At 38.5% G+C, this 20,194-nt stretch overlaps 1 non-coding gene across 1 annotated transcript; it reads left to right on the forward strand.

The window, feature by feature from the left end:
• Positions 1-9,281: 9,281 nt before the first annotated feature.
• Positions 9,282-9,390, forward strand: LOC141609553 (small nucleolar RNA R71). The gene has a single exon (XR_012527473.1). It is a non-coding gene; the product is annotated as a small nucleolar RNA R71 (small nucleolar RNA).
• Positions 9,391-20,194: the final 10,804 nt, after the last annotated feature.

The following is a 20,194-nucleotide window of genomic DNA, read 5'->3' on the forward strand; positions in this document are numbered from 1 at the left end:
GCTTTCTTGGAGAATCAGACGAAGACGACGATGAAGAGGTAAGTTACCTTGAGCTTAAGAAATGTGTTAGAAAATTGTCTAAAAGTGCTTTAATTGAATTCTTTGAACAATCTCTTGATAAGTTTCACGAACAGGATTTGGAGTTGAAAGATCTAAAGGAACAGATTCTCGAAATCGCGGAAGAGAATCATACTCTCAAGACTAAAGCTAAGAAGTTGAAATCGAAAGTTATAGCTGAGAAAGCTACAACATTAGATTCTACTATGGCTTAAAAGAAGGAATTAGAGTCCAAAGTTATAGCTAATGAAGCTATAACTTCCGACCTAAAGCTTAACATCAAGCACCTTCAAGCCAAAGTTATAGCTAATGAAGCTATAACTTAAGAACTTAGAAAAGTCAAAGAACTTTTGAAAACTAAGGTCACATCTAATGAAGAAGTGATCTTAGATCAAAAGAAAGAGATAGACTCTCTTTCAAAGCAATTGAAAGAATCTAAGACCGATATGATCAACGTTAAGAAACACCACACTGATGTGGTGTTCATTCTTAACAAACGATTCCAAGACTTTCGTGACAACTTTAAAAAGGACAATGATGTAGATCACACGAAATGTCAAAAGGAAATCAAAACCCTAAAAGACCTACTTCTACACGCTAGAAAAGTCCATGACAAGTGGGAAGGGAGCACAAAAGTCCTAAACTTCCTAACCGAACAATCTGATAATAATATGAAGATGGGATTAGGACACGAGTGCTACAGCCGTAGAGATCACTCTAAATGCAAATAAACACCTTCGGATTTTGATTTTAGAAAAAGGAAGTATGCTGATCTTCCTGAATATTTGATTTGCAATTACTGTGGTCATACGGGTCACATCCAAATCAATTGTGTCAAAAAGGCTCATGACTTACGAAAGAATGCCGAACATGCTAAAATTGTTGACACAGTTGTCGAGGATAAGGAAACCCCCACTAACGAACCTAACGAAGAAAGGAACAATAAATTTCGTTGGTTCTATGACATGGCCTTTGACTACTCTAAGAAACCTAGCACCTCACAAAGCCCTTGTAGATCCCAACCCAGTAAACCTATTCACAAGGCAACTAGTCAAGAGAGACCTAGAGAAGTTCCGAGACCTAGAGAAGATCCGAGACCTAGAGAAGTTCCGAGACCTAGAGAAGTTCCGAGACCTAGAGAAGTTCCGAGACCTATAGAAAACCCTAACCCTAGAACTCCTCCCAAGCCAAACAAACCTAAAGTTAGAAAAACGGTCATTAGACGTGTTTGGGTTCGAAAGGATTTAGTGTTTAGAGTAACTAATCATAAGGGACCCAACTTAGCTTGGGTACCTAAAAACTGTATCTAATCCCTTATGCAGGAAGAAGTGAAAGAAAACAATCAATGGTATCTTGACAGTGGATGCTCAAGACACATGACCGGAGATAAGAATCTGTTTCTTTCACTCAAGCCTTTCAACGAAGGAAAAGTGACGTTCGGGGACAACAAAAAGGGAAAAGTAATCGGCGTTGGCAAAATCGGAATCTCTAAGTCTTACGCAATAAGTGACGTTTATCTTGTAGATGGCCTTAAACACAATTTGCTAAGCATATCTCAACTATGCGACAAAGGTAACAAAGTAGTTTTTCATACTAACAGTTGTCGTATTATTATTGAAGGTACTAGCAACGTTATTCTTGAAGGCCACCGAAAAAGGAATGTTTATATGGTAGACTTAAATGCTGTGCCTACTAACTCTTTTTCGTGCATGAAAGTTACACTTGATGATCCTTGTTTATGGCATAAACGTTTTGGTCACATTAGCTCACTGACCTTGAATAAACTCAAGAAGTGGGACTTGGTTGAAGGGTTGCCTAATATCAAGTTCGACCAAGAAAAGATGTGTGACACGTGCGCAAGGTGCAAACAAGTAAGATCATCGTTCAAACCTAAAAGAGTAGTAAGCACAAATCAAGCCTTGGAACTGGTACACATGGATTTATGTGGACCTATGAAGGTAAGGAGTAGAGGAGGATCCAGGTACGTCTTTGTTCTTGTAGATGACTAATCAAGGTATGTATGGCCTATCTTTCTTCATTCAAAAGACGAAACTTTTGATGAATTTGATTGTCTTATGAAACGTGTTCAAAATAAATATAAGACTAATCTAGTATCTATTCGTACGGATCATGGCACCGAATTTGATAACCAAACTTTTATAGAATATTGTCGAGTTAATGGTGTAGGGCATAACTTTTCTGCACCAAGAACTCCTCAACAAAACGGTGTCGTTGAACGTATGAATAGAACCTTAGAAGATATGGCACGTACAATGCTCTTGTGTAGTGGTTTACCTCGTAACTTTTGGGCTGAAGCCATTAGTACTTCTTGCTACATCTATAATCGTGCTATGATCCGACCTATCCTTAAGAAAACCCCCTATGAATTCCTTAGAGGTCGAAAACCCAATATCTCCCATCTTCGCTGTTTTGGGAGTAAATGTTTTGTACATAATAACGGTAAGAACCGCTTAAGTAAATTCGACCCTAGGAGTGACGAGGCGATTTTTATAGGATATTCAGATCATAGCAAGGCTTACAAAGTCTTCAATAAGAGAAGTCTTTGTATTGAAGAAAGTGTCCACGTTATCTTTGATGAAGATAACGTGTTCGATAAGCCTTTACAGGATGAGGAAGAAGACTTGGATGAACCCGACTTTCGTCTTTCAAGAGACGATCCCCCGGATTTGGAATTAGAGGATAATGAGATTGAGGGAATAAACGATGAACTTGATCGTTCCTAAAAAGACAAAAAGGAGAAGGACAAAGTTATAGTTGATGATACTATAACATCGACTCAAAATAAGAACTCCCAAACCAATGTTATAGATGATGTTACTGTAACATTGAATCCAAATCAAGGTGTAGAGTCCGAGGTTATAATCGATTCAAACACAACACCCGAATTGGATTCAGGGGGAACTTCCTCTAATTCCGAACCAAATGAAGTCGGGACAAGCTCAATTAACGATGGCGAACCAAGCACTTCAACGAAGTGGAAATACAAGAATTCACACCCCATGGATAATATTCTTGGAAATATTAAGAAGGGTGTTCAAACAAGACGTTCCTTAAACAACTTCTGTTCCTTCTACTCTTTTCTGTCCATAATCGAACCAAAGAACATCAATGAAGCTCTCGCTGAATCAGATTGGATTATAGCTATGCAAGAAGAGCTTCAACAGTTCGCAAGAAACAAGGTTTGGCATTTAGTTCCTAGACCAAAAGATCGTTCAGTCATTGGAACTAGGTGGGTCTTCAGGAACAAATTAGATGATGCCGGAGTCATTGTCAGAAACAAAGCAAGATTGGTGGTCCAAGGATATAATCAACAAGAAGGAATAGATTATGACGAGACATTCACACCTGTTGCTCGTCTTGAAGCTATTAGACTTCTGATAGCATTCGCCGCACACAAGGGAATGAAGCTCTTCCAGATGGACGTCAAGACGGCATTCTTGAATGGTTATTTACAAGAGGAAGTCTTCGTTGAACAACCCCCTGGTTTTAAGAATATCAAATTTGAGGATCACGTGTTCAAATTGGATAAAGCCCTATATGGATTAAAGCAAGCGCCTAGGGCTTGGTACGATCGATTATCTAAGTTTCTACTTGACAGTGGATTTAGTAGAGGATCCGTCGACAAAACCCTATTTCTAAAAACTGAGGATTCTGACCTTTTGGTTGTTCAAATATACGTCGATGATATCATCTTTGGATCAACCAACCGAAGCCTATGCAAATATTTTTCTGAGTTGATGACTTCCGAGTTCGAGATGAGTATGATGGGAGAATTGAAATTCTTCCTAGGTGTTCAAATACAACAAACAGATGAAGGCATTAAGATCCATCAACAGAAATATATCAAAGAGTTGATTCGGAAATTCGGAATGGAAAATTCACACGCTATGCCTACTCCAATGGTCGAGAACAAGAAATTGACATTGGACGAAAACGGTAAATCAGTTGATGAAACTACTTACCGCGGGATGATTGGGTCACTGTTATATTTGACCGCAAGTAGACCCGATATTATGTTTAGTGTATGCGTTTGTGCGAGATATCAATCGTCTCCCAAAGAATCGCATATGACGGCCGTAAAACGAATTTTACGTTACTTGATTGGAACGGCCAACTTATACCTATGGTACCCAATGGAGTGCAATTTTGATCTTGTCGGTTATTCTGATACCGACTACGCAGGATGTTCTCTAGACAGAAAAAGCACGTCGGGTGTCGCCACTTTTATCGGACCATGTATCATCACGTGGGGTTCGAAGAAACAAAATTCGGTTGCTCTCTCAACTGCTGAAGCCGAATATATTGTCACGCAGATGTATGTACTCAACTTTTATGGCTTAAGCAACAATTACGTGATTATGGTGTTGATGTAGGATGTATTCCTATTCTATGTGATAATACTAGTGCGATAATAATTTCTAAAAATCCCGCACAACATTCACGTACTAAACATATTGAAATAAGACACCATTTTATACGAGACCATGTTGAGAAGGGGAATATAAAACTTGAATTTTGTAGTACTGAAAAACAATGGGCAGACATTTTGACAAAATCATTAGCTAGAGAACGATTTGAGACTTTACGGTTGGAAATTGGTTTAATCAGTGGTACCTAAGCTTCTATATGTGTTTAATCTTTTTACGACTGACTAGTTACGTTAAGATTGTATGACTGTGTCCGTATATTGCGTTGCATGAATAATTTCGTTTATAGAAATATTTTTATCATAAGATTCTATTTGCTATTTAGAATTTAATTGATGTACAAACTTATTCTTCTCACAATAAACAAACACACCATATCTTTTATCTTTCCAAAATTAAAAAAAAAAATCTCACAAATAAGCTCACAAGTACACGGCTCATATCTTTCCTATATCAAACCAACTTCCTAATTCATGTCTTATCATCATAAATTTCCATACTTATCACTTTCCTATTCCTAATTAATAACACTTACCATATTACACCTACACTTGTTAACCCTAAAACCTACACCTATATCTACCCTTGCTTGAATCGTCCACCCATCCCCACTTGCTCACTTTTTCTTCTTCCACATATTTACCATCATTACATATCTTCTCTTTTACTCCAACAATCACCATCATCCCCTTTTTCAAACAATCTCCATCATCATGAACACATCCCATGCAAAAAATACCCGATCCTCAACCCGTCACCACCAAAACCGGCCCTTTCCTCACCAAACATCACCTTTGCCACCACATACTCCTCATTCCATGAATTGTCCTTCACCACAACCAAACCCAAACTCGCCCCTGTTTCGTAGTCGGGACGAATCGGTTTCCGAAGGCAAAAGACGCCGTCTTTTCAAGGGTAAAAATAAAGTTGTTGTTGATAATGATGAAGCGATTGTAGAAGAACCCGAGGTGATAGTTCGGAATGGTGTTACTCGTACTCTACTTAGGGATGCTTCGAAAGCCGTGACAAAGGAAGGGTTGAATCGTGTTCGGCTTACTCATGATGAAAGCATCTTGGTTAATCGAGTTTTGAGGTATTCTATTCATGGTGGTCGGTATTATCCGAAATCTTGGTTGGTTAGTGTACCCGCTCTTGCTTTCTTTATTAATTTTCTTGATTTTTAAGGGTGGAGTCACATAAGTCAGTTTTCGGGTCCTATATACCCGGTTGAGGTGGTACAGTTCTTTGCTAGTGTGTCAATTAAGAAAGGAGTGTTGCATGCGGTTGTTAATGGTGTCGATGTTACCGTCTCTGTTTCGGATTTTTGCTCTGCTTTTTCGGTTCCTAATGAAGGGATTGAATTAAATCCGAGTCTTGAATGGTCTAATGTTGGAAGTGAAAAGGAGTTGTTAGTGAAGCGATTTTGAGGAGATGACGGAGGGTGTCAATATCGTGGTTCGACCTCTTTCGGCTAAAATCAAGTTCCTCTTAAATTTTTTGTGGAACACAGTGGTGCCGAGAAGAGGGGGTCGTGATAAGGTGTCGAGTTATGAGGCGATTATGGTTTATTCTTGGTTGGAAGGTCAGAAGGTGAATTTGGGTAGTGTTGTCTTGCACCGTATCATTCAGACTAGTCTTACGGTTACTAAGGACAAGTTGAGTACCACAATCGATTTGTCGTATGGTATGTGGATATCTCGTTTGTTGGAAATTAAACAAGTGATCGGGCCTGACAGTTACGGTGTTAGTGCTAGAGATTGTATGTGTGACAAGTTAATCAAGCTAATGGGTCTTGTTGTTGATGGACCTGAATTGCAACTTGCAAAGGATGTTGAGAAAGTCCCGGTGGATTCGGGTTTAGGAGCTATAGAGTCGAAGTTGGAGGGGTTTATGAGTAGTTTAATGGAGAAATTCGAGGAGCATTCGACTAGTTTGGCTACGACATTGTCACGGGTTGGACCATCTCGGTCTTTGGACTCGGGTTTGGATGCTAGTCGGGTGTACTCGTGGATGGAGGATGTGGACAACAGATTAGCGGGTTTTGAGAGGGAGCTGAAGGCTATACGTGGGGAAGTGTTCCCACACGGTGATCGTCTCACTTTCCTTACGAGTCAGGGTGGTGCTTTGGTGATGCACGGGAAAGCGATGGCGGGAGATCAAGCTCTTACGTTGGAAGCTACAAAGGCTCTTTATTTGAAGGTGCTTAATTTTGAGAGGAGTATTGGTACTCTTTCACAGTTGGTTAGGAGCTCATTCGACCGTCTTGATGCTTTGGAGCACCGTACTAGACCCGACTACGTGAACCCGTATAAGACCCGCAACATCTGATTTCCTCTCGTCCTACCCTCATTAGCCTTCCCTTAATTAGCTTTTTTTTTATTTCATCTAATGGTGTGTTAATCAAACTCTTATTCGGCCCATTTTGGCAATACACTTGTGGTTATGGCCCAAGTGTTCTATTAGACATGTGATCATTCGGCCCACTTTGGCTTTAAACATGTTTAATTCTTAGTTTGTATGCTAATTATCTTTTAATGCTTATAGTCTTGCATGTTATATTATTTTTTATGGCGTTTTTATCTCTTGTCTCGTCTTATATTATTCTAGTCATTTTTTATTTGTTCTTAACTTTTCGATGATGTCAAGAGGGGGAAAGAACGTCTATAGTAAGAATCTACCTAAGCTTGCTCCTTGTCAAGACCGATTGTCTCTTATAGTCCTTAAGTTTCGGTTTTTGAATAATTGTCTTGATCTTGCGTTAATCTTTATTATCAAGATAACGGTATTATATTGAGGGGGAACTTTTTCATTAGTCACAATTTTAGGAGACTTGCCATCATCAAAAAGGGGGAATTTGTTGGACCATATAGCTTATATGTTTATGTTTTGATGATGTCAAGGTGTTTTATATTTCATATACTTGTTGCGTGTAATTGTTTGTTAAGTGTTTTAGCATTAACTTATTACGAGCAACAAAGAGGATTGTGACAATTACATGAGAAGTTCAAGCCCTTGTTCAAGATTAAACAATTCAAAGATTCATTCAAGTATTACGTGAAGACGGAGTTTGTCTAACGAATAATCAAGCTTGGATGATGATGTAGCCTATACTCGAAGATCTCCTTGAAGATTAGAATAGTATAGGTGATTATCTCGTAATGGTAATCAAAGAATGAGTTTCTTAATTAGTAAAGTTATAGTTTTGCAGCTATAACATTACTAGTAAAAGAGCTCAATGTTATAGCTCTTCTACTATAACATTGAAATGCTGAGTTTTCATACACGACTTTTAAATGGTTCGAAAATTGTTTTACAATTTCTTAAAGTTTATTTTATATGTTTTAATAAAAGTATTTATTTTATAAAGCCCGGTTTAGTGAGGAGTCCGGTTTTCTGGTTAGCGTTAATTGATGGTTATTGGGTCAACTTATGAGTTGGACTTTACTATCAATTAGGGTTTCCATATAGCCTCTCCTAAAACGTAAATTCTAATTATATATTAAGATTAGGGTTTGCATGATTCACGAGCTTATGAGCCGTGTTATGCGTGTTGCCTATGAGATATTAGGTAAAGATTTTATTCTATAATAATATCTTTACATATCTTATATCTTACTTAATATATTTGTTTATGGTACAAGATATTCTTGTTTTAGGAAATCTTATCATAATCTTAGAATTTATAGTAAAGATAATATTTGGAAAGATTATATTCTATCTTTTAGAATATTCTTTATTATCTTTTATGGCTTTTAGGAAAGAGATAATAAGAAGATATAATTTGTAATTATATCTTATTATTTCGGCTATTAGGGTTCTTGTAGAAACCGTGTAGCCTACATCTTTCTTGCCTATAAATACTTTGCTATTTACGACATCTAAAATAGAGACCTTAAGCATAAATATTGTTTTCATATTTTAAAGAGCAAACCGTGTGTTTTTAACGAAAACAGATTTGCAATTTTGAAAGGTCGTGTGTTACAAACTCGCATACTTGTTCTTCATTTATCGTTATAAGATAATAGTGCTTAGTTGATTTCTTAACTTGTTCATTAACGTGAACCTTTGTTAGAATCATTAGTGCTTTCTTATTAGCGTAAGTTAGTCACTCGAGTATTTAACGGTACTCATTGAGTTACAACTAGAGTTAGTTGTACGAGTTGGGTTAGTAAATTTGTAATCCGTAGAAAGGTACTAAATTTATTAATCGAGAATAGTGGACGTAGGTTTCGACTTGTGAAACTGAACCACTTCAAAAATCCGCGTGTCTCTTCTTGTTTTGTTCTTTCGTTTACTTTGCTTTCAATCGTTAGTTGATTAGTTAAAGTTTAATCAATAAACTTTAAATAATCAATTACATACGCACAATCGAAAAAGCTTTAAAAAGTTTTAAATCCTCAATTCACCCCCCCCCCCTCTTGAGTATTTTGGATCAATAGACTCTTCACCGTTTCTCTCAATTCCGCGGTCTTATCTGAATTATGGACAGGAATTTCAACTCTTTCCTTGGAAGCTTCAGAGGCCTCGAGCTTCTCGAGACGGGCGGTAATAGAAGTAATGAGTGTCACTACGGCACTCATTTCATCACTTTGCTTTCGTGATTTTCCACGTGAACTCCCAAACTCAGCTCTATGGACTGCCATCTCCTCAATAGTGTTCCAACCTTTATTCTGACCGGTATTGTTTTGGAACCTACCATTCGCAGCTGCATCCAGGATGACCTTGTAATCATCATATAAAGCATTATAGAATTAGTTGCAAAGATACCACTGCTGGAAACCATGGTGAGGGACAGCTCGGACTAAACTTTTGAAACGTCCCCATGCTTCACAAAAGCCCTCATCAGCTCCTTGCTTGAAATTTATAATTTTACTTCTCAAGGCATCAGTCTTTGAAAGTGGGAAGTACTTCTTGTAGAAGGCTAATGCTAGAGATGTCCAATCTGTGACTCCAGCTGCTACCCTATCAAGGTAGCGGTACAAATCTCGCGCCGAATCCTTCAAGGAGTATAAGAACATCACCCCCTTGACTTCATCCTGAGTCACCCCAATGGTATAGGTATGGAACAAAAGCAATGATGTTTGTGAAAATTTCCATATGCTTCAAAGGGTCCTCATCCGGTAGACCAGCAAACTGATTTCGCTCCACTAAATCGATATAAGAGGAACGAAATTCTAAGTTACCGGTAGTAGGGGTAGGTAACACGTGCCCCTTTGGAAAGTGGTGCTCTTTTGGCTGAAGATTGTCATATATCGTAGCCATATTCGCAAAATTGAGAGTACTAAAGCCTTCCTCTCAAAAACCTGTCTTCTAACTGTGCAAAAGCAAAACTAGAAGCAAGGGTAAGCAACGGTCTCAAGGAACCAAAGTTCCTTGAGACAAGAAAAATAAACTAAAAATAAAGCAAACAGAATTACACCGTCTCCCCGGCAACGGCGCCAAAATTTGATACCGTCGTTTTGTAACAAATTTAAATTTATAATTCCAAACTAAAACTATAGCTAGTGATAGTAAGGGTCGAACCACAGAGAGACAAGATTAATCTTGTTTGCTATTTCCAGTCTATAAAAGTAACAATTAAGTGGGGGTTTTGAAATTGGTTGACTAATTTGACTAATTGCTAAAATAAGAATTTCTCAACAAGATAAAAGGAAGATCGGGAACTTCGGTTCACCATGGCTAGGTCAGGTCAAAAGGGTAGTAGAGGTCCTATGATACGGTCTTAGGAAATATGAGCAAGCCTTTCGATCAATGCTCAAAATTAACCTTACGGTCTTCTAATTCCCTAGAGTTTCTCAAAGCTTTCGCTCAAAAGAAATTCCAAATCTAATGACAACCTAACCTACTAATCTTTCAATCTAGCAATATGGGTTTATCAAAAGGTAATAAAATCGATATGTAAGAAAATCATACTAATAAAATTGACCCTAACTCATGTCATGGCTCACCTCGTTCCCAATCAAGACAATTAGCTACTCATGACTAAAACTATAACAATTGCAAAATTAAAGGCAAAGAACAAGATTGACATAGTTGAAATTGAATTAAAGACAAAGGAACAAAAGATGAATCTCTGAAATTAAATTAATAACTACAAGTATTGAAATAACAAGAAATTAAAGAAGAAGGAATTTGCATAAAAGCTTACTAATTAGATGATGAACAAAGTATTCAAATTCGAATCCCGTCGTCCCCTCCGAAAAACTTGATCTAAAAACAGTTCTTCAGTAATGAAAAGCATAACCTAAAATTGTAGCTGCGTTCTACTGATAAACGATGCCAAAAGTTAATTACAAATTGGGCTTTTAAAAGTCTAACACGAAAAAATAAATCTCGGCTGCGCGGCTTGGTCGATCGACTAAGGGGCTTGGTCGATCGACTGGTGAGTGAAGTACAGTAGCATCCGCTGAAGTTCCATGGTCGATCGACTGGTGATGCTGGTCGATCGACCAGCTGAGCTGTGCAGTAACCTCCTTTCCTCTTCCAATCAGCCTCTAAGCTCCATGCACGCATCCCGAGGTGAGTGAGTACGAACTCCCTTCTTCCAAGCTTCCCTGAAGTTGCCTCCGGAGGACGATTTAGGCTTGATTTAGCCCACTTTCACTCATTCCTACAATAAATCATAGAAATTGCAAAGTAAACCGTTTCGGGAGAAATAGTAGCCTTAAGCTAACAATTATGCATGGAAATACGTGCCAAAACTGCAAATAAAGTGTATAGATTATGCACGTATCATGGGCGTGTCCCTGGCACCGGTGGTTGTGGGTACGTCTGGGCGTGTCCCGGTACCGGTATAGTGATTGTGTAATCGTGTCTCATTTATATAATTGGCATGTTGCATATTTATTTATCATGTCGTGTCTTATGTTTATTTATTAAAACTGACTTGTGTATCTATGTAATTGTCAGCTATTTTCGGAGTGGCCTGTGTCGATCCATTTCCGATCATATGGGGAGCAGGTTGAGTACAGGTTGTTTTGGTGTCACACGGGAGACAGGACGCGCTTTGGACTTGGAGTCGAGTATTGGATAGTTGATAGATAACATAGATAGTAGTCATGAGTTGTATTCTTTTATTTATTCATTTATGGTTATGTAATTAACTAAACTTAGCAATTGTAATAAATGTTTCTTGATTGTATCTCCGATTCACCGCCTTGGAAAACCAAGATGGTAACATCTCCCAATTACCTTGGTCGGGCAAGGAGGGAGTGTTACAGCAGGAGCCGCCAACCAATTGAGTAGCTCCATTTTCACTGCCGCCACCAGGCGTCATTAGCAAGTTCATCAAATGGTAACACACTTCAATAAATTATGGAGGAACACTCCCAAATGAAGCAGTAACAAAGCCATTTATAAACAAATACCGTACGAGCCAACAAAAGTATATAACACATGGCGAAGGGGAAATGAAAGAGAATCTTCGTTATTCTTATCTCATAAACAAGCTAGAGTAAAAAGATTGTGTGGGAAGCCACACGCTCACCTAAATAAGGACACAACTACAATGTACATTCGTCTATTCTAGGGTCGCTCAGACGACCGAGCTCCGGCCGCCTTGGAGAGTGAGAGAGAGATCTCAATCTCAGCGAACATCGCCTCCGCCGCATCAAAATATCCACCTTTAGCCACTTTTGACACAATCCGCATAGCCTCGGCTTGTACAAGATCCGACTTTCGGTCCCCAAAAAGGAGATCCTAGAATGCCCTCCTTACTCGGTCACAACCAGCCCCATGCATGAGATCTCTTCCCATATGTGTGTGAGGGGTATTGTCCCCATATCGATAGAATAATAGTGAAGACGCTAGCTTATAAGTTAGTAGGCTACTCCTCCTATCACCAATTAATTTTAGGATGGAACCTCACTTGCTTCTGAGCCGGTCTTATGCACCAACTTCTATAAGCCCGGGGAAGAGTACTCAACAAGTGGTATCAGAGCCGACGGTTCGGCTTGGGGCCGGAAGTGCGATGTGGTGACGGTGCTCGAGATGGTGCGGAGTAGCGTCGTGGTTGCGGAGTGGCACAACCGTTGGACTCTCTCAGTGGTTGACCAAAGATGCGGAGTAGCTTGGTCGGCTCGACACGGGCTTGTGTCGGGTGCGGCGTAGTGCCAAGTGAGGGGGGAGTTTCAGCACACACAAATGCGAAAGGGGTAGATTGTTGAGGTCTCTTCCGATATGTGTGTGAGGGGCACTATCCCACATCGGTAGAATAAAAGTGAAGATGCTAGCTTATAAGTTAGTGGGCTACTCCTCCTATCACAAATTGGTTTTAGGATGGAACTTCACTTACTTATGGCGGGTCTCATGCACCTACTTATATAAGCCCGTTGCGGAGGACGCAACACCCATGCAGGCTCCGAACACAGGGAAGCACATCCAAAACCTTCTCCCACTCAGGGTTACAAGGCTCAGACGTCGCCTCACCTTCTACAGGTTCTGCCGCCACAACATCAACTGGAGACGTGGCCGACTTCTCCGTGTTAGCAGGTCGCCTACTCCCAAGCATAGTAATCTCCCTCGACATCAACATCAGGGCAGCTCCTTCCCCAGATTTACGAAAGGCCTGCAAAATGAAACACGCGAGCAAATCTCAAAAGATAATAATCCTTGAATTCATTACCCAAGGCATATATAGGGATAACAAGAGGAGTAGGTGAACTGCCTCAAGCCACCACCTGGCACCACATCATTTGAAGCGACAAAGCTCCCATATTTTTGCCTGAATACCAGGACCGTGTTAAGCCGCCATTTCAAAGGGAACAAATACTCCAGCGCCTGAACCATACACCCTCCTGTATGAGGAAAATTAATGGGGCATACCTAGTCGAGCCGACCCACACACCTAAGACGGGTCACACGGGTTTAAGTGCTTGCCAAGCCATACAAAAGGTACACCTAGGCCACGATAAATATCCTCCTCGGATACCTTCCAAGATAAGGAATTTACATAGAGACCAAAATATCCATTTAAAATATGTCTCATCCAACAACTCTCTCAACTCTCTTTCTCTCTCTAAAACTAAGACTACATAAGCATCTAAGAGAGCTCCGGGAACTTAGCCTCAAGCTAAATAAGGTCCCGGTTATACGTCCAAAAGTACCGTATAACTTCCCATGAATTAAACTTCGGAAGTTGCTTACCTAGCCCCCTTTGGTAAGAGGCAATTCTCATGAAATTTTATTTCCTACATGCAACCAAAAAACTTTTAACAATTCACAAGAAATGCAAGTTAATGGGGAAAAACGACTTCCTAGGCATTATTGCAAGTTTCTACGGTGAATCAAACAACTCCTTATTAATTTTTTATTTATTAATTGTTGCATTAATACTTATAATTAAGGTTGAATACGAGATGTAACGCATCCATAGCGTTTCAACCTTATTTCATATATAGATTAAGATAACTGAAGGGTAAAATTATCTTTTCACTTTTAAGTCATCTGTAAGTTGTGGTTCTATCAGAGTTTTGCATATGTTTAGTTTAATTTTCAAGTTTTTTTTTTATATTGTTTTTTTTTACGCAAGTAGTAGCTATTTTATACTCCCTCCATTCAACTCCACTTTGCATATTTCTCTTTTGCACACTATTCACAAGCGAACATTCAACTTCAATTTTCTCTCGATACATAAGTTCAAATATATTCATGTGGGATCTCATTTAGTTCATCTTTAAGAGTGTAGTAAAAATATGTAACTTATAATTTTTTCAAATACGTAACTAAAGATATTTATCGCGTAAAAGTCGCGTTAGCAAACGTGATAAAGCAAACATGTAAAGTGGAGTTGAATGGAAGGAGTATTAAATATGGTTTGAGGCAAAATGATGAAAAACAATCAGGGCCGTCTTGGTGCTTTCGGGGGCCCTGTGCAAAATTTTAAAAATGGGGCCCCACGTTATAGATTAATTTTCTTTTTTATAAAAATTCTATTAATTGAAATTTCTATTAAACCAACCGAAATATAACTCAAAATTTCAACATTTATTAATACTAAATTTTGTTATATAGTCAATTTAAGATGCTAAACAAAATAATAAATTGTACACAAGCAAGAACACAAAATTACATAATTCGGTGAGCCAAACTCGAAGTGATTTCCAAAATTTTTTAGGTCTAGTGTTTACTTACTAAAATAATTTACATTTTCATATTTAATTTTTGCTTATTAAAATAATTTACATTTATCATATTTAATTTTTAAGAAAATTTGACCGATAAAAGAAATGGGTATATAAATGTGAACCCAAAAAAAGTAGAAAAAGTCGCTACTGGGTATCGAACCTGTGAATAGAAGGTAAAGCTCAAACCACTATGCCACTACCTTTCATTGTATATCTCATGTGCAACATATATTTATCTTAAGAATACTATGGTTTCGAGGGCCGAAATTTTAGGGCCCTGTATAGCCGCACCGGCCGCACAGGCCCAAATACGGCCCTGAAAACAATATATATCCCAAATCCGAACTATCTCTACTGTACGAGAACTCATCCGATCATATACATATTTGAACTGACCCGACCCGCAGCTAGTGATGTCATGGCTTATTTCATCAACTCATTGTGCCCGCACTAACGTGAGAGCATTTCAAGTCAACGAACCATTTACTTAATAAAGAATGACCGAATTAAAAATTGTCTCCTCCAGGAAATAGTCGCCGATAATGGAGGGCAAGAGTTGCATCGTGTTTAGATGTCACTGACATCTTGCATCTAGTTGACAACTTCCACCAACTTGCTTGAAATTGCCTAGGTTGCAAAGCGCGTTGTTCTGTTCAATTAGTTGTGAGTATTCTATAATAACAGAAATTAGTGAGACCATTTCTGTACACCGGTAAATTTTCTTTGTATTATATCTGTGTGACGTTATATCTATAGTAAGCTTTGTTATGGGTTAAGTATTGTTCATGTGGGATAAATAAGAGAAAATTAAAATGTCTAGGAAACAGCAATGTGTTTTGTCTTATCTTAAATATTATTCATGTGGGGTAGATAAGACAAAATCAAAATGTTTAAGGAATAACAATCTGTTTTATCTTATTTAAGCACATGAATATTTACTTGACCCGTCACAAGACTTGCTGTAATTATTATACTCCATATTATATTACGTACAACTTTGACATCATGATAGTTTTAATGGCATTGTATTGTACTATTGAAAAAAAAAATTATCAATTTTTTTATCTACGTATAAAATAGGTGGTGATATCGATACTATATATATATTTCAGAAATCAAGAAATTTCTATATAATTAAATAATGTTGGAGCCAGTGTCCTCCAGTTAGTGCGGATAACGTTATTGCACATACACTTGTACGGACAAGTGGGAGCTTGTTGGGGCTGGTGTCCTCACAGTTAGTGCAATGACATATAAATCTCTAAAAGGATCAAAGGGCATACTTTTGTATTATTATCAGTTGGTCCACGTTTATCAATAACGGTTGGCTTGCTAGATAAGTTTGACGTTATTGTCATACAAATGGCGGTGATCAACTGGTCCCTAAAAGTCACATCTATAGGATACGTTTGAGAGATGTGACGGTATGAAAATACAGTCATGTTGATGCCTAATTTGACTAAGCAGTTAGTCGGAGTTATTGACTAATAATTAGTCAAACGCGATGTTGAGATATTTATTTAATACGGATTAAATAATAATGGCTAAGGCGAATTAAGCGGTTAATTCGTAAATTGAATATAAACGATTTTATATTTGATTAATGTATATTGAATTAATTAATTATACAATATTGTCATTATCGGACAAGTATTAATATATCGACTGAGTCATGTTACTAGTTGATATTTTAATATCCGATGTCGGATGACGATTTATAATTAAAACCCGTAATATGCATTTTAGCGAAACGAGTCGGACCACGAGTTAAAAATTAAGGAGGAAGTGAAAGCCCACTCCCTCCCTTTGGCTCACGGTTTGGACGAACCAAACAAAAAGGAGAGAGCCTCTCTCCTTTTGACCTAAGCATTTCATTTACATGAAAATTAGGGTTTCGGGGCAATTTCCTCTGAAATTCTAGATCTCACATCGAAAACCTCACAACAACTCTCTCAATATTGCAAGTCAATTAGAGAGTACTTTCTAGCACAAGGGGCATAGTCTCAGACGGTCTTGGGTGCAACAATTAGGAGGAAATCTACGTTGATTTCTGTTCATTTTGCCGAATTGCACTAGGACCTGAGGTTGATTCTTTACCTTTATCGTTTCTCTTGTATTTTAGTTTTATGACAATAATCACATGCTAAATCTACGTTATAGTCCTAAAATCTAAGGGAATTTACGGATATTTCCCAACAAGTGGTATCAGAGCGAGGCCACGTATGTTTTTCAATGTGATTTTCATTAAACGATTTTGAAACGATTTTATTGTCTCGAAAACCGTGCGGCCTCATGTGTTTCACGGCTGTTTTGTGTTTGTTTTCGATTTGGTTTTTGCATATTGTTATTTTAAACGATAATCATAACAATATGTTCATGTATTTTCAATTGTTGATTTGATTTTATGCGAATTAGATCAAAATTGCCATTGATTTCGCTTTGTCAAATGTTTTCACGAGGGTTTTAAGTTTTCAGAAATGTTTTGTTCTCGATCGAGCATGTTTCTACTCGATCGAGAGGTTTTCTGTCTTGTTTTTACTCGATCGAGTCCTTGCAGTACTCGATCGACCACTTTTAAAACCCTGACTGCTCGATCGAGACCTCCTTGTACTCGATCGAACAAGTCTTGCTGATATAAGTCCTCGATCGACCTCGAGTTCAGTCGATCGAGCACTTTCTCTTTGGCAATCCTCTCGATCGACTTGCAGTTTCAGTCGATCGAGCCCTTTTTTTTTGGCGGCAAAAATGAAAATTTAATTTTTGTTGTTTAAATTTTCTTTTGGCCATAAAATGTACTTTATACGGATATTGTACGCTCGCTTGATTGTGAAACGGTTCACACACGTACCATTTTGTTATTTTAAAGCGATTTAAAATAACGGATTGTAATAGATTAAAATTAAGTTGATTAAAGCGGTTTTGTCACATAATTTTAATCATTAAAAGGTGGTTTGGATAAATTTAACATAATTACGGAATTATGTCACGAATAAATTTTATTTTAGTTGATGCATTTTTATTTATCGTTATATTTGAATGCCTTGAATGTTTTATTACGTATTTATTTTTACAAACGGTTGTAACTTAGTGTGGCCTTAGTAGAACGTGTTACCGTAATGATGGGACACGGTCTTGGTTGTATTTTGAGATCTCGCATCTCCGTTTTGGTTTTTCCTTGTAATTACCGTTTTATTTAGAATGTAAATAGGTTTATATTTTGTAAATTTTAAATTGTAATTTTGAGAAGACCAAAGATGGAGATCGGATGCTCACTCCCGCTGCATGGACAAAGATGGAACATCAAGACAAGCTTCTCGGGTCCAACGGTGGATTCCAAAGTTGTATTATGTTCTTTTTACTAGGATAGGCCACACTAGGAATTTTATTTACGTTTTGCATTTCTTTATGTTTTTCATCGTAACGATAATTTGCATCATATTCCGCCTAAAACCAAACCACCTAAATATTTGCATGAAAACTGACTCATATAGAGGTCACGCGTTAATTTTCTATGACATTCATATGTCACACGATTTTAAGCCATCACCTAAATTAATTCATTCACGTAATGCTAGTTTTTCGTTCACTTAAAATGAATTAAAACCAAGTTGATGGGATCTTCCTCGTATAACCAAAAATTGAGAATAGTCTTTATAGGTCAAACTCCAATGAATCCCTTCTTCGTCGGTAGGCATAATATGACCCCTTCTACGTCGGGTAAGTTGGAAGCGATTGACCTATTTTATATCAACACTATGGTCACTCGTACGATCCTGTGATTATGGTGGACTAAAGATAGGATTTACGGAAATCTATCGACCAAGAGTTCTAACGGTAGAACTAGCTAAACAGTTGGCTTATCAATTTACGGAAATTGAGTCTTGGGATCACTTGTATTATTCTTGAGGGAGATCAATTATACAAGTGCAATGAGTCTACACGTTAAAATAAATTTTAAATAGACTTAAATCACCTCGATGAGTTGCTTATTTCGTTTTGGTTTTTCCTTTCTTTTTCAGTGTAGATCACGATCATTTAAACTGCTAATAACATAATGGTGGCCGTCTTGGCGACCCAATGCCAAGTGCCGCATTGGACCGTGAGTCCTGGCTTCGGATCTTCATGAATCGATGAATCGCCTACTCGATCAAGAATGATGGATCAAACTTCGCGGACCGGGAGGCGGCATTACGGAATGCGCCGCTGGCGACGACGGAAGCTCAAACATCTGACAGAGCCCATCCCGTCACACCCAGGCCCCACGGCTAGAGCTAACGAGATCGCCAAGTATAACGATTTCGTCATGGAAGCGGGTGCGATTAAAAACGTACTCATTTTTGCAATGGAATCCAATTTGTAGAAACGCTTCATAGCCCATGGTGCAAACAAGATTTTCACCACGCTCACTAAGGAATTCTCGAAAGCACCGAGAATCGTGACCTATGAGCATACCACTCGCTTCTTTGATGCGAGACTCCGAAAGGGCCAACCGGTTAGCCCACACATTCTCAGCATGATTGAGAATGTCGAGAAACTGGAGGCGCTTGATTGTAAAATCAGCGAGAACATCGTGATTGACCGCATGCTTCATTCACTCCACGATGGTTTTGCGCTCTTTAGAGCGAATTACTATATGAATGATTTGAAGAAAAGCCCACATGAACTACACTCCCTTCTCGTACAGACCGAGAAGGACATGAAGTTTAGTGGGAGCTTGAAACAGGATGTTCTCGTTGTGACAAATAAGGGCAAGGGTAAGGGCATAGCTCAGGCAAACCTAGCAGTAGGTAAACCGAAGTTTAAGAAGTCGGGATCAGGTAAGAGTGGGCCTGGTGAGTCGAGCACCTCATCAGGCACGACAAAGAGCAAAACCGATAACATGGAATGCCATCATTGCCACAAGACTGGGCATTGGAGGCGTACATGTCATGTTTACCATGAGGACATAAAAGCAGGTCGCGTTAAACCTGTTGGTATGTCTTCTTCCTCTTCTACTTTTATTCATATGATTGAGATTAACCACGCAAGTTACGGAACTTGGGTACTAGATACTGGTTGTGGTTCTCATCTGTGTAATCATGTGCAGGGGCTCCGAAACATCGAACCCCTCGTAAAGGGTGAGGTGGACCTGCGTGTCGGGAATGGAGCACGAGTGGCTGTCGTCTCGAGGGGAACATATGTGATCCAGCTTCCTAGCGGATTTGAGTTATTTTTATATAACTGCTATTATGTACCCAGTCTTTCTAAAAACATTATTTCAGTTTCTGCACTTGACAAACTTGGTTTTTCATTTGTAATAGAGAATAATAGTTGCATTTTCTCATTACACGATATGATTTATGGCAAGGCAGTCTCCATGAACGGAATTTATGTTTTAGATCAGACCACCGAAATATTACACGTAATGAATAAAAAGTTAAAGGTTGGTGACAAAGATCAAACGTATCTATGGCACTGCCGTATGGGACACATTAATGAGAAACGCGTAAAACAGCTCATAAAGAATGGAGCTATCTCGGCCTTTGATTTTCAATCATTTGGCACGTGTGAATCATGTCTCATTGG

This window comes from Silene latifolia, chromosome 10 (genome assembly GCF_048544455.1).
Source record: "Silene latifolia isolate original U9 population chromosome 10, ASM4854445v1, whole genome shotgun sequence".
Classification (NCBI taxonomy): Eukaryota; Viridiplantae; Streptophyta; class Magnoliopsida; order Caryophyllales; family Caryophyllaceae; genus Silene; species Silene latifolia.